This window comes from Eschrichtius robustus, chromosome 1, assembly GCF_028021215.1.
Source record: "Eschrichtius robustus isolate mEscRob2 chromosome 1, mEscRob2.pri, whole genome shotgun sequence".
In the NCBI taxonomy this organism is placed as follows: Eukaryota; Metazoa; Chordata; class Mammalia; order Artiodactyla; family Eschrichtiidae; genus Eschrichtius; species Eschrichtius robustus.
In genome coordinates this window covers 120931505-120944279 of record NC_090824.1, presented here as the reverse complement: position 1 = coordinate 120944279, position 12775 = coordinate 120931505, and the positions used below count along the sequence as shown (strand labels likewise).

The window sequence follows — 12775 nt, the reverse complement described above, 5'->3', positions numbered from 1 at the left end:
TAACTTGTGGGACCTGGCATGAGGTTTCCTGCACTAGAATGTGGAGGAAGCTCCTTGGGGAAGCTGTATTCCAGTGCCCATAGCAGTGCCTGGCACACAGTAGGAGCTCAATAAATATTTGATAAATAAATTAATACTGAGCACTCAGTACATGTTAGTTATTGCAGTCATTATTGATAGTATTCTCATACTTATTATTACTTATGTTAGCCTCAGACTCACATTTCATTTTGAGTCCCTCCTTACCATGTGCTGATGACAGGAACCTTTATGAAGCAGCTGTGGTGTCAGCAGAGTGCTGGGTTCAGATCCTGATCTGCCCTGGTTAATTATGTGCAAAGTTGCTTAATCTCTCTGAGCTAGTTTCTTCATCTGTCATAATAGTGCCCTCTCACAGAATTTTAAGTGGGTACTATAGCTCTGCCTTTGTTTTGAGAGTAGACAGTCATAAGCAACCCCGGTATCTACTCCTTTCCCCATTTCTTGGATATTCACATACCCTGCTTAACCCTGTAGGCGCTGTAAACTCCATACTGGAGTCCATTGTGGATTGCCCAATGTATGGAGGTCTAGTGAAGTCCTTTCCCCAGGGAACAGCCGTGTTGAGAAGGTTTGTCAAGTGGCCAGATTTCCTCTCCACATGGTTCAAAACATCTGTGTTTTGATCAGGCTGATCTCTGGACAGCTGAAATGTATGTATGTCCTTTCAGTTCCCATGATCTGTCTTCACAAGATACTAACCATAATGCTACTTCATGTTCTGTGGATTGGAGAGATACCAAAAACAGCACCACATCTGGGGGTTCACAGAGGTTGTAAAATGAAGTTTCTGACACCCTTCCCGACACTCCTTTGGTTCAGTGTCTGGTCAGTCGCCAACCCAACGCAGGTGCGTTCCAGAGCTTCAAGTCTTGACGGTTTGAGTCTGGGAATGGGATCAAGTTCTCTTCCCTCCCACAGAATCTCTCTTCCACGCCACACTCTGGGAAGTAGCCCAGATCCAAGTTGAAGCCGCTTCCCCAATGCAAGAAAATGCACCGCTCTGCTCCTACTTCTTATCTTTGGTTTGAGCAAAGGCTGAATTCCACGAGGCCTTTTAGTGCCTAGTTAACACCCAGGGGTGAACTTTCTCTCACCCTGTCTGTTGCAACCTCTGTCACCTGGCCCTGTGCCCGCTGGGTGTAGTGCGTTAGAATTAGAACTGTCACCATCGCAGATGCTCCTGCTGGTACCAGCCCACCAACACCTCAGTCCCACCACCCCTCTCCATCTCCTTCAGAGGTAGGAACCTCCGGGAGGCTTTGCCTTCTCCTCTGTCTCCTTTCAGCAAGGGGTGAGCTCCCGCACTCCTACCCGTACTCTTGGGCCCACCTCCTTCTCTGTCGAGACAGCTCCCATAGTGCTGGGGAGGGGCGGGGAAGAGGGTGTCCCTGTGGCCAACATTCCTTTGCTCACTGGCCCAGGATGTATCTGGAAATGGCAGCCCAACCCAACCTTTCCCTGACTTCACTCTTTCCCTCACCCCTGACATCCAGCCATCAACACGTCTTCTACTCATAAAGACACAGCAAATCTGACAGCTCTGTATCACTCCATAGCTGCCACCCTAATTCATAGACCACCATTTCTCACCTAGAATGGTATAGAATATTCCTAATTGGTCTCTCTGCCTCCATACTTGCCCTCCTGAACTCTCCACAGAGTGTACTGTTTTTTGTTTTTTGGGGTTTTAAAATAAATTTATTTATTTATTTTTGGCTGAGTTGGGTCTTTGTTGCTGCACGCGGGCTTTCTCTAGTTGCGGCGAGGGGGAACTACTCTTCATTGTGGTGCGCGGGCTTCTCACTGCGGTGGCTTCTCTTGTTGTGGAGCATGGGCTCTAGGCGTGCGGGCTTCAGTAGTTGTGGCATACGGGCTCAGTAGTTGTGGCACGCGGGCTCAGTAGTTGTGGCGCACGGGCTTAGTTGCTCCGTGGCATGTGGGATCTTCCCGGACCAGGGCTCAAACCTGTGTCCTCTGCATTGGCAGGCGGATTCTTAACCACTGCACCACCAGGGAAGCCCTGTACTGTTTTTAAGGTAGATAAATGCAAGTATTTGTATAATGCTTACAATGTGCCAATATATAAAGTAGTATTTAGACTAGCTTTCCTTAAAAAAATGTACAAAATGGCATAGGTTAAACAGGCATTGAGTTTAGCAGTGCCGAGCGGTGACCTGGGACTGCACTTGTATTGGGTGCGGGGGGACAAGTGGCAGAGCCTTGTCCCCTACAAGGTGGAGGACCAGACTGGGGATTCCTGCTTTGAGCTGTGTGCTCCATGATAAGACTCAAGTGGGAAAATAGCTTCCCCCCAAAAGGGAGACGATACCATCATGGCCATGGTAGTTCCTTCTCCTCCTGAGACTCCATGCAGTAAGCTCCACCCAAGTTCCAGTTCCTAAGGGTGTGTGTAGATGATTGCTGAATCCTGGTGCTGATGACCTTCCTACTCTTTGTCCCCTGAGGAGTTCCCTGACTTGCTGTTTTACAAACCGTTTTTACTTCTCTGGGTGGTGGATGGGATCTGGGCCACTCAACCAGTAAGAGTTGGACTCTGAACTGGATGCTTTTGAGTCATTTTCCAGTGTCCTTTCTACTATATTGACGAAGGGAGGAATTTAGGTAGCGATCACATCTTTAATTAAAGCATAGCTATAAAGATTGCAAGTAGCAATGCATATTTTTATTATTATTGATCAGTTTTTTTGTTTGTTTTTTTCTTGGCCACACCATGTGGCTTGCAGGATCTTATTTCCCTGACCAGGGATTGAACCCAAGTCCTCGGCAGTGAAAGTGCCGAGTCCTAACCACTGGGCCACCAGGGAATTCCCAGCAGTGCATATTTTAACACAAAAGCAAGGTCCATAGACAAAACCAGAAAGATAAAACCATAAAAATGTAAATCCATTGTGTAGGAGTCAGACTCAGAGTATTATTTAAAAACCAACAGATATCACCAGTTGATGTGACATTGAGAAACATCTTGTGATTTTAAATTGGAAGGTGGGTTCAGGCTGACCACCCAACTAATTCTACTGTGCAATTTTCCAGAGGAAGTGAGAATTATTTGTGTATTGAGAGAAATACATAGCTGTCTGGGTTTTTCTTTTTTCCATATAAGCACTTGATAATGAAAAAATGTACCCAATAGAAGAGGAACCAAACCTTTGAGTTTGATTAGAGTTTGGTCTTTAAAGTATCCAAAACCATTTCGAATGTGTGATGACTCTTTTCTTCCCATTACTTTGAAAGTTCTAATTGTTGTGCTTTGAGAAGATTCTTGATGCCTCCACATTCTGATTCGCTGGACAGCCCTGGTCACAGAGGTCAGAGCTGGAAAGGGCTGTGAGGGTCAATCCATGTCCCCCATTTGACAGACGAGAAGATCAAGGCCAGATACTGAGAGTCCAAAGACCTGCCTAAGCTAATATAGGGTCACGACAGATGCAGTGAAAACAGACACCAAGCTTCCACACTCAGCAGCTTTTTCCCAGCCTTGATCTGTTTAAGAAGCAAATACTTGTTTAATTTTAACTAATTGAATTAATTTACCAAAAAATAAGGAGGAAATGCTAGATTACTTTAAAAAATGACTATTCATATGCTTTCATTTTAAAAAGCTTACAAAGTGATTGGACATGTACATTTTAGTTTTTTTTTTTTTTTTTTTTTGCCTGTGCCACATGGCATGTGGGATCTTAGTTCCCTGACCAGGGTTCGAACCCGTGCCCCCTGCATTGGAAGTGCAGAGTCTTAACCGCTGGACCGCCAGGGAGATCCCAGTTCTTATTTTCTAAAGGATGTATTATTAGATCGCACTAGCATACTCTAGGAAATCCTGAGTTGAAATGATAAATCATCTCCACTAACAATTTATCTCGGAGCTATGTGCTGGTCAGCTGATCTCACACCCTGCTGACTGGTACTCACTATAGGAATTTAAGGCCTTCTGTCAAGCTTTGATCATTTCCACAAAATCCCTGGTTATGTAATTTGGAGTTTTTTGGGGTTTTTTTTCCCCTAATAGAAAAGAAAAATTGAATTAGTTTTGATTGTGAAACCCTGCTGAAGGGAAGATAGTTCCCCAGGCTAGAGTCATATCTTTGCAAAAAGCCTTAGAATGCTAAAAATAAAAACAAATTCAACTATTATTTTAAATTTGTAACTTTCAGTTGAGATTCTCCTCAATGCCTTCTTTACTCCCTGATAGAAGTAAGGCCCTTAGGAGTCTTTTAACATCTTTAGGACATAAGACTCCTTCTTACTCCTAAAGTTTACTCAACAGTCTGACCAAAGTAGGTGCAGCACTTGGGCATTCATTCAACCAGTAATTCTGAGGCTCTGCTCTGTGTTGCTTTCTATGTGAGATGCTTAGATAGGAATAAACAGACAGGACACAGCTCTCTCCTACCTGGGCTTCAGGGAGAAGAACATTCACCTTGAACTTGGGGAGCTCTGTGTGTCAGCATCTCTGAGATGCTCCTTCCCCCCCTTTTCTCACCTTGAACCAACCCAGATTCTCCAACTCTCCTGACCGCTCCCGCAAATCTGCCCAATTCCCAAAACGAGACAGCCTGATTTTCTAAAACAAACTATTCTCTCTTATATGACTCAGGATTTAACTGATTTGACCAACACTTACCTATTGTGTGTCCACAGACTAGGGACACTGCTTAGTAAAGGCTGAGTTTTCTAATAGTTCGATGTCATGTACTCTGCCTCGTTGTCCCCATAGATATACGTACTTGTCTGACTTTGTGCCATGTTCTTTGACCTCAGAAAATCTAGTTACCTCACCTTCTCCCATCTAAGCCTTCTTCTGTTTATAATTTGTGGCCAAAGTGGGTCCTGCCCTCTAGGACCGAGGCCACGTGGAAGGATGCCCCACTTCATTCAAATGTACAGGTGAGACAAGGGGAGATTCCCTCCCCCTCCCCTTTAGGTCTTGAACCTCAGATGTCTCTAGGATTCTGTTTTCATCCTGCTCTTGGAAGCTTCCTCTGTCTCCAGGCAGCAAGGAGGGGCTCCTGGGGTCAGAGAGGTCTCCGTGGGCACACAGAAGGCTCTTTGTAGCTCCGAACTCGGAACAGCAGAGCCCTGAAAACTTTAGTAATAATAGAAGGTGACAACCCCCAGATGCTCTTGTGAGCCAGCCAGATCCCAAGTCTGCTACTTTCCCTTAACCTCGAGGCCCCCTACCCCCTTGGGCCCACAGCCCACACCAGTGCTGATGCAGTGCACACAGCCCTGCTCCGTATCACCCTTAATTCTTGAGTAGGAATTTTAATTCTCGTATTGAAACTGTTTCTTTATGTATCATGTTCAGAAATGACCACATTTCATCAAAACTAAGTCTCCATCTGTTTATTTTTTTAAGAAACTGATGTTTATTGTCTGTCAAACTTATTTCCATTTTCTGTTGCCATTGATATTTTTTCTTTTTTTTTTTTTTAACAACTTTTTATTTATTTAATTTTTAGCTGCCTTGGGTCTTCGTTGCTGCACGCGAGCTTTCTCTAGCTGCGGTGAGCAGGGGCTACTCTTCGTTGCGGCGCGTGGGCTTCTCATTGCGGTGGCTTCTCTTGTTGCGGAGCACGGGCTCTTGGCACGCGGGCTTCAGTAGTTGTGGCTCACGGCATCTAGAGCACAGGCTCAGTAGTTGTGGCGCACGGGCTTAGTTGCTCTGTGGCATGTGGGATCTTCCCGGACCAGGGCTCGAACCCTTGTCTCCTGCATTGGCAGGTGGATTCTTAACCACTGTGCCACCAGGGAAGTCCCTGTTGCCATTGATTTTTAAGGCGCACCATTTAAGATGTATATTTAGGACAGAAAAATGCTGTTAACTAAAAAGAGACATGTCATCAGTTGTAAGATACAGTCTGATTTCAGCAGTGTTAAAATGCAAAAACAAAACACCGTGCTTCCCCCGCTCCCCCTCCCCACCAATGTGCTTCTTAGAATCAATAAAATCTGGGTCAGGACTCTATTAGATTTCACTTTTGCTCTGACAGAGCTACTTAGGTTGTTAAAATAGCCAGGTAAGCGGGACAGTTTCAGCCCATCACCGGCTCTCTTGGCTTCCTTATAAACCATGCTAGGTAAGCACTTTGAACTTGAAAAACATTTGACTGTTCTCTCAAATGGTCTGGATTGTTTAACCACAAAAAGCTTGGGCTTTTATGTCTAAAAGTACTGTGGGTTTCTTTTTTCTTTTAATTTCACTTTTCAAAGCTAAAAAATAGCTTGTAAGGTCACAGTTGTCAAAACCATTTGTAGGTACCGATACAGCTTCACTGGGACTTCCCTGGTGGTCCAGTGAGTAACACACCACACTCCCAATGCAGGGGGCCTGGGTTCGATCCCTGATCGGGGAACTAGATCCCGCATGCATGCCGCAACTGAGAGCCCACATGCTGCAACTGAGAGCCCACATGCCCCAACGAAGATTCCCGTGTGCCGCAACTAAGACCCAGCGCAGCCAGAATAAATAAATAAATATTTTTTTAAAAAGATTTAAAAAAATACAGCTTCACTGTGACAGTTTCTTAAGCTATAAAGCTGGCATTAAGGACACCTACAGTTTACTGCGTGATCTTGGGTAACTTGCCAATTTTTCTCGTCTTTAAAATAGGGATAATAAACTGATTTACTTCTCACAACACTTTATCTCAGAGTTTTGTGAGAAATTAGTTGGTGCGTGTAACTCCCATTGTACAGTGCCTGGTAAATAGTAAGTGCTCAATAAGTGTTAGTATTCTTAGTCACTATTCTGGTCAGCTCCTTCTTCTATCCCCTACCTCCCAAACTGGAGTAAAGCAAAAACATCGTAATACTTTTAATTCCTTCATTTCTGTGAATGGCACCACAAGTGTTCCAGTCTCAGAATCCTAAAATACTGATGTCATTTCCTTTTTTTTTTCCTTCAGTCTTTCCCTTGATTTCAGTGTCTAATTAGTTATCAAGTCTTCTACCCACCCCTTCCTCTAATTCTCACGACCACTCATTTTGACAATTATAAAAATCTACCACCTGGTTTCCTTGCCTCAGCTTTGTAGGACAGTGTGGTTGTAACAGCAGGGACTTTCATGGTAGCCTCACTTGAGTTCAGAATCTGATTCCACCACTACAGGAGTGAATGGGCATTTTGAGACTTAGGTCTAGTATCAGTGAAATGGGAATCTGTCTCTTCCAGGGTGATTGTTGGGTAATTCGATAATATTATAAGTCTGAGGAGGTCTGGGTACACCTGAGGCATTCAGTAAATGCCAGTTACCCTCCCCCACTCCTCCAGTTCATTCCATGTTCAGTGACTACATGAATTCCTGAATCAATGCTTTAATTACATAGTACCTTGCTTAAGAACCCTCTGTGACTTCCCATTTCCTACTAAGGCATGTCTAAAGTCTTCAGCACGCATGGAACATGGAACAGAGGTTCTCTGGCCAGGCTGGGTGAGCTTGAATCCTGGCTCCAGGACTTACTAACAACCTTGGGCAAATTTTGCGACCTCTGCCTCCGAGCTTCTTCATTTGTAGAATGGGGGTGATGCTAATGTTACCTACCTCATAGGGTTATCATAAAGATTGAATTAGTTACCCACGTACAGGACTTGGAAAGGTCCCTGACGCCAGTTGTCCCAGGCCCTCCCTGATGTCCCACACGCTTTCTTTCCTGGCACTTCTCTCATGACTCTTCTTTTGTATTCCTAGGCTCCTCACAAGCCAGACAATTTGTTTTCCCAAAGCTGTGCCTCACTTCTGTCTCCCCTTCTCTTGAAGGTCTGTGTTGCTGCTGTCTTCACAAATTATTTCCTCTGTTGGTTTACCCTGGAGATGGCGAGTTTAGGGTTCGCCCCAAGCATCTGGACTGTGTACATGATTCGTATCAGATTAAATTCTCTCATCCCCCTCCTTCCAGGTTTCTTTAGGGAGGAGGATGAGAAGAATATGTCTTACCATACATGACTCTTATCAAACTCTTAGAATTGCTTGTTAGTCTGTCTTTATGCCTCATTGGACTGCAAGTCCCAAGAGGATGAGAAAAGTACCTGTCTTGTTCATCTCCATCTCCCAACTCATAGCAAAGTGTCTGGCTCATAATAGGTACTCAATAAATATTTATTGAATAGATGGACGGTGAGCAAGATTGGAAAGTATAACGCCCCTTTTGACGTTTCCAAATTGCAAATATCAGATGTACTGTCTTCTCTGCCTATGGAGGAAACCGCTCCTAGCAAGAACGCAGCTCAATACTGTAGAATACTCTCGGGCTACTGAGGTTATCTGGGGGGCTTTGCTATTGACAAAGTCATGGGAAGCTAGTTATTAGCATATATGAGTGATCTCTTAATAATATCAGCTTTCACAAGTACTTGAACTGAATCCAGATTTATTTTCCTAGTATAGTTTCAATTTTTAATGTGCATTATTTGCTTTGTATGATACCTTCCTTACATAGCACAGTGCTTTCATAGAAATAATGAACCCAGAAAAACTCACATAAATCCTTTGTGAAATGTGCAGTGGAAGGCAATAGAACCAGTATCCAATCCACATGTGATGAAATGAACTTTGTCATTGAAAGACCAGTTTATTTGGTAGAAAGTGATCAGAAATAAAGTAGGAAGGACCAATGTGGAAAAGCATATGTAATCATTTGGTCTTAATATCAGAATTCTTTCTGGAGCTTATTCACTTCCATTTCTTTCTTTCTCTAATACTGCTGGAAAGAGAGAGTACTACCCACATTTTTTTTTTGGGGGGGGGGGTCAGACTCAGGTATAAGTTAATTAACATTTTGGCCTCCAGTCTGGAGAGCAGACCCTGTTCTCTTTGTAATGGGTGCTGTCAAGGAAGCTTTTCAAAGGCAGAGGGAAAAAATGGTACCCACTCCACTGTCAAGGATTTTTATGAGGGTCAAGTAGCCTTGGAAAGAATTCAGGCCACAGTGACTTGACTGCTACAAAGAATGCCGCAGCCCTGTGACAGGTTAGATTTGCCATAAACCTGCATTCACTAAATTCTTAAGATAGTGAGAGATTGTTGCACTGTAGCCCAAGAATTTCTTGTATACTTTTGTTTTTCCTTTTTTTGCAAGTGCAGGTTAGTTAGGTTGCTGCCCTCTCTTTGCTCACTTTCCCTCATGCTGTTCTTGCCCCTTCTCAGAATCACCATAAGCCAAATCACCCTAGGACTTGTTGGTCCTCCATGCATCAACATACAAAATATTCTTTAGGGCCCACACAGTGTTCCAAAAATGTCTCAGTAACTGATGAGACATGGCTTATTTGTCCTGGGGAAGTCTGATTTCATGCTCAAGTTCCACCCTGTGTGAGTTTTTATGCTAAGCCTCAGACAAATGTAATCTTGACTTAAGGTGTGCTAGTTTTATTATTTTTATTAACAGCAGCAGTAGCATTGGAGCATTATTTCCAAAGACAAAGGATTCAAGGAGGTTGAGGTGATATATGAAGTCATTCAATCTTCCTAACAGCCGATGAAGTTTCATTATCGTCTGCATTTGACAGATGAGAAAACTGAGGCATGGAGAGGTTAAGTAATTAGCCAAATGTTTTTCTTGGCAGGTCAGGACTAGATTTTTTTCTAAGGTTCCTTTCAACCCTGAGAGATGCAAATTCTTCTCTGGGTGGAAATGGCACATCAGGTCAAAAATGTAGCAGAAGTGAGGGAGGGAGAGAGAGGTGCAGGGGTGTGTACTAGTTAAAGCTTTGGGGGGACACATGTAACATCCTGGGCTTCCTTACAACATCCAAGGAAGTAAGGGGAGGAGCTATATAGCTTCACAGAGTTGTGAGGGAGACTTTGGATCTTCCTTCAGGTCAGAGGTTACAAACTGCTGACCCCCTAGCCTCCACGGGACCTGAAGATGTGTTTATTTGGCCCATACATTAAAAAAAAAAAAAAGAAAAAAAATTGCGCCAGAGTTTAAAAATCAGATTTCATGTGAAGATCTGAATTTCCAGCTTCACTAGGTAAATCGGATCCGGCAACCTTGAGTCCTCATTTCCTGGGGTGACATTTGGCTGGAGCGGCATAGGGGCTGCCCTCTTCTTCAGACCCTCCAGTCAGCTCAGCTTCCCCACTGCCTGCATCAGCCCTTCATTATCTGCCTGGACCCTGTAGGCATTTGCCTTGCAATCACCCCTCTGGTGCAGGCTTTCTCGTCCTTGATACTGCTGACATTTTGGACCAGATAATTCTTTGTTGTGAGGGGCTATCCTGAGTCTTGGGGAATGTTTAGCAGCATCCCCGGGCTCCATCCACTACGTGCCAATAGTACCCCCTCCTCAGTGTGACAACCAAAAACGAATCCACAGGTTGCCCAGTGCCCGCTGGGGAGTAAAATGGCCTCATGAGAACTACTGGGTTTGTGTCATGAGCCTGAGCCAATGGCAGCTCCATCTCTAAGCGTCTCTGTTACCAATTTCTGGGCATGAGGATCTGATTGGTCTCACTTGGCTCAGGGGTCTCTTCCTGTGGTCAGGTGGCAAGGTGGCATTGACCATCATGACTGCCACCTCCTGCAGAAGGGGAGCAGGACAGGCAACCCAATAGGTGTCCATCGTAAGAAGAGGGTTGCAAAAGATGCTATGTGAAAACAAGAGAGAGTCCAGGAGTAACTCTTAATAGCATAACAATCTTAATTTTCCAAAGGATGTTCTTTGTACCTATTCCCTCATTTTATTCTCTCCTCCAGCGTTCTATGAAATAGCCAAGGCACATAGTTTGCCCTTCTAATTCAGCAAATGAGGAAACAGAAGTAAATGTAGTTGCTTCAGTGCACAAAGCCACTAGATAGAACCCAGGCTTTCTGGAGCCCACTGCCCCTCCGGTTACCCCTGAAATAGCAGCCCTCTGTAACACAGCACCCTGTCTACTCGAGGAAGATTGAGGGAGAAGAGCAAAGCCAGCGGTCAGCAGACAGCCCAACCCTGAAAACATGAACGATTCAGTCACTCGTGTCTGCAGAGCAGGTTTCGTTGGCAGGAGGCCACCCTGTCTAAGTCCTGCTCCAGTCCGTCTGGGTGTAACCCAGCCATTATGGTCTCTCCGGTTTCACATGCACAGGAACAATTAAGTCATTCTCATAACTTCATGTGGTACAGAAAGTTCCAAGCCAAAAATACCATCCTTGCTTCCTACTTTTAGACTTCCAGGGAACTTCCCCCTCCTTCCCTCCCTACAATTCACTTTGATTCCTTCTATTTTTCTCTTCTTGAATGCATTGCCCAGACACAGAGTCCTAGTTTACTTAACGAGGAGCTGTAGACCCAACACAAATGAAAACAAACCCAGCCTCCATTTGGCAGGAGTGGTGAAAACAGGGAATTGACAGCGGCCCTCAAGTACAGAAGGTTAAAACACAAAAGAGTGTGCAGATCTCATCTCCAGTGTATGGAAATAAGAGGACTGATCACCAGATGATCACAGAAGGATGGTGGGATGACAAGGGAAGCAGTTGCGTCTAGTAGATTCCTATTATTATTTCTGGGTCCTAAGTAACCACGGTCACATCACTTTCTGTATCTTCAGTATATAAAATTTCCTGTCCCATAGGACTGTCACATCAGTCCTGTGTTGCTTCCTTAAATAATTAATTTTTTTAGCTCTTTCTCAGATGTTATATTAACAGTAACTTCCCGACAGACAACTGATTTGGTCTGTGTGCACACACACACTCACGTGTGCGCACACACACTCACGTGTGCACACACTGTCTCTGCCTTGGTGCTGCATACGTGTTGCTGGACCACCATGTAGCTTATATCAAGAACGAAATGAATTCCAGTTAGAGATGATTTGAAAGTTTCTTCTGTAGGAATAGATATTATAAGCTTATTTGTAACATGTCTTCTCCTTAGAGCAGGTGGTTCTCAAAAACTTTAGCCTGCGTCAGCATCACTTGGAGAGTTCATAGAAACACCAATTGCTGGTCCCACTCTCACCCCCAGAGCATCTCATTCAGTAGGTCTGGGGTGGCGCCAGGACTTTGATTTCTAATAAGTTTCCAGGTGTTGCTGATGTTGCTGTCTGGAGGCTCCTTCTGTGAACTAAACTAATCAAGAATGGTGCTTTGACTTTCTTTGGTCGTCCCGAATCCGGGTTCATCCGACACCAGCTGCCTCTACCGTGCCACCTAAGTTCGACCCCAACGAGATCCAAGTCGTGTAGCTGAGGTGCACTGGTGGGGAAGTTGGTGCCACGTCTGCCCTGGCCCCCAAGATCGGCCCCCTGGGTCTGTCTCCAAAAAACGTCGGTGATGACATCGCCAAGGCAACTGGTGATTGGAAGGGTATGAGGATTACGGTGAAACTGACCATTCAGAACAGACAGGCCCAGATTGAGGTGGTATCTTCTGCCTCTGCCCTGATCATCAAAGCCCTCAAGGAACCGCCAAGAGACGAAAAGAAGGAGAAAAACATTAAACACAGTGGAAACATCACTTTTGATGAGATTATCAATATTGCCTGACAGATGCGGCATCGATCTTTAGCTAGAGAACTCTCTGGAACCATTAAAGAGATCCTGGGGACCACCCAGTCTGTGGGCTGCAGTGTCCATGGCCGCCACCCTCACGACATCATAGATGACATCAACAGTGGTGCAGTGGAATGCCCAGCTAGTTAAGAACTGCAAAGAAAAATAATAAAGGGTTATTTGACAACCAACGGGGGGAAAAATGGTGCTTTGGGGAATTCCTTGGTGGTCCAGTG

The 12775-nt window shown here is 44.6% G+C and overlaps 1 protein-coding gene and 1 pseudogene across 2 annotated transcripts in view; both read left to right on the top strand.

Annotated features, from left to right (window-relative positions):
* MYO1E (myosin IE) overlaps positions 1-12775 on the top strand; it is a 202243-nt gene that overhangs the window by 37908 nt on the left and 151560 nt on the right. The window lies entirely within an intron of this gene.
* Positions 8171-12730, top strand: LOC137766253 (large ribosomal subunit protein uL11-like; annotated as a pseudogene).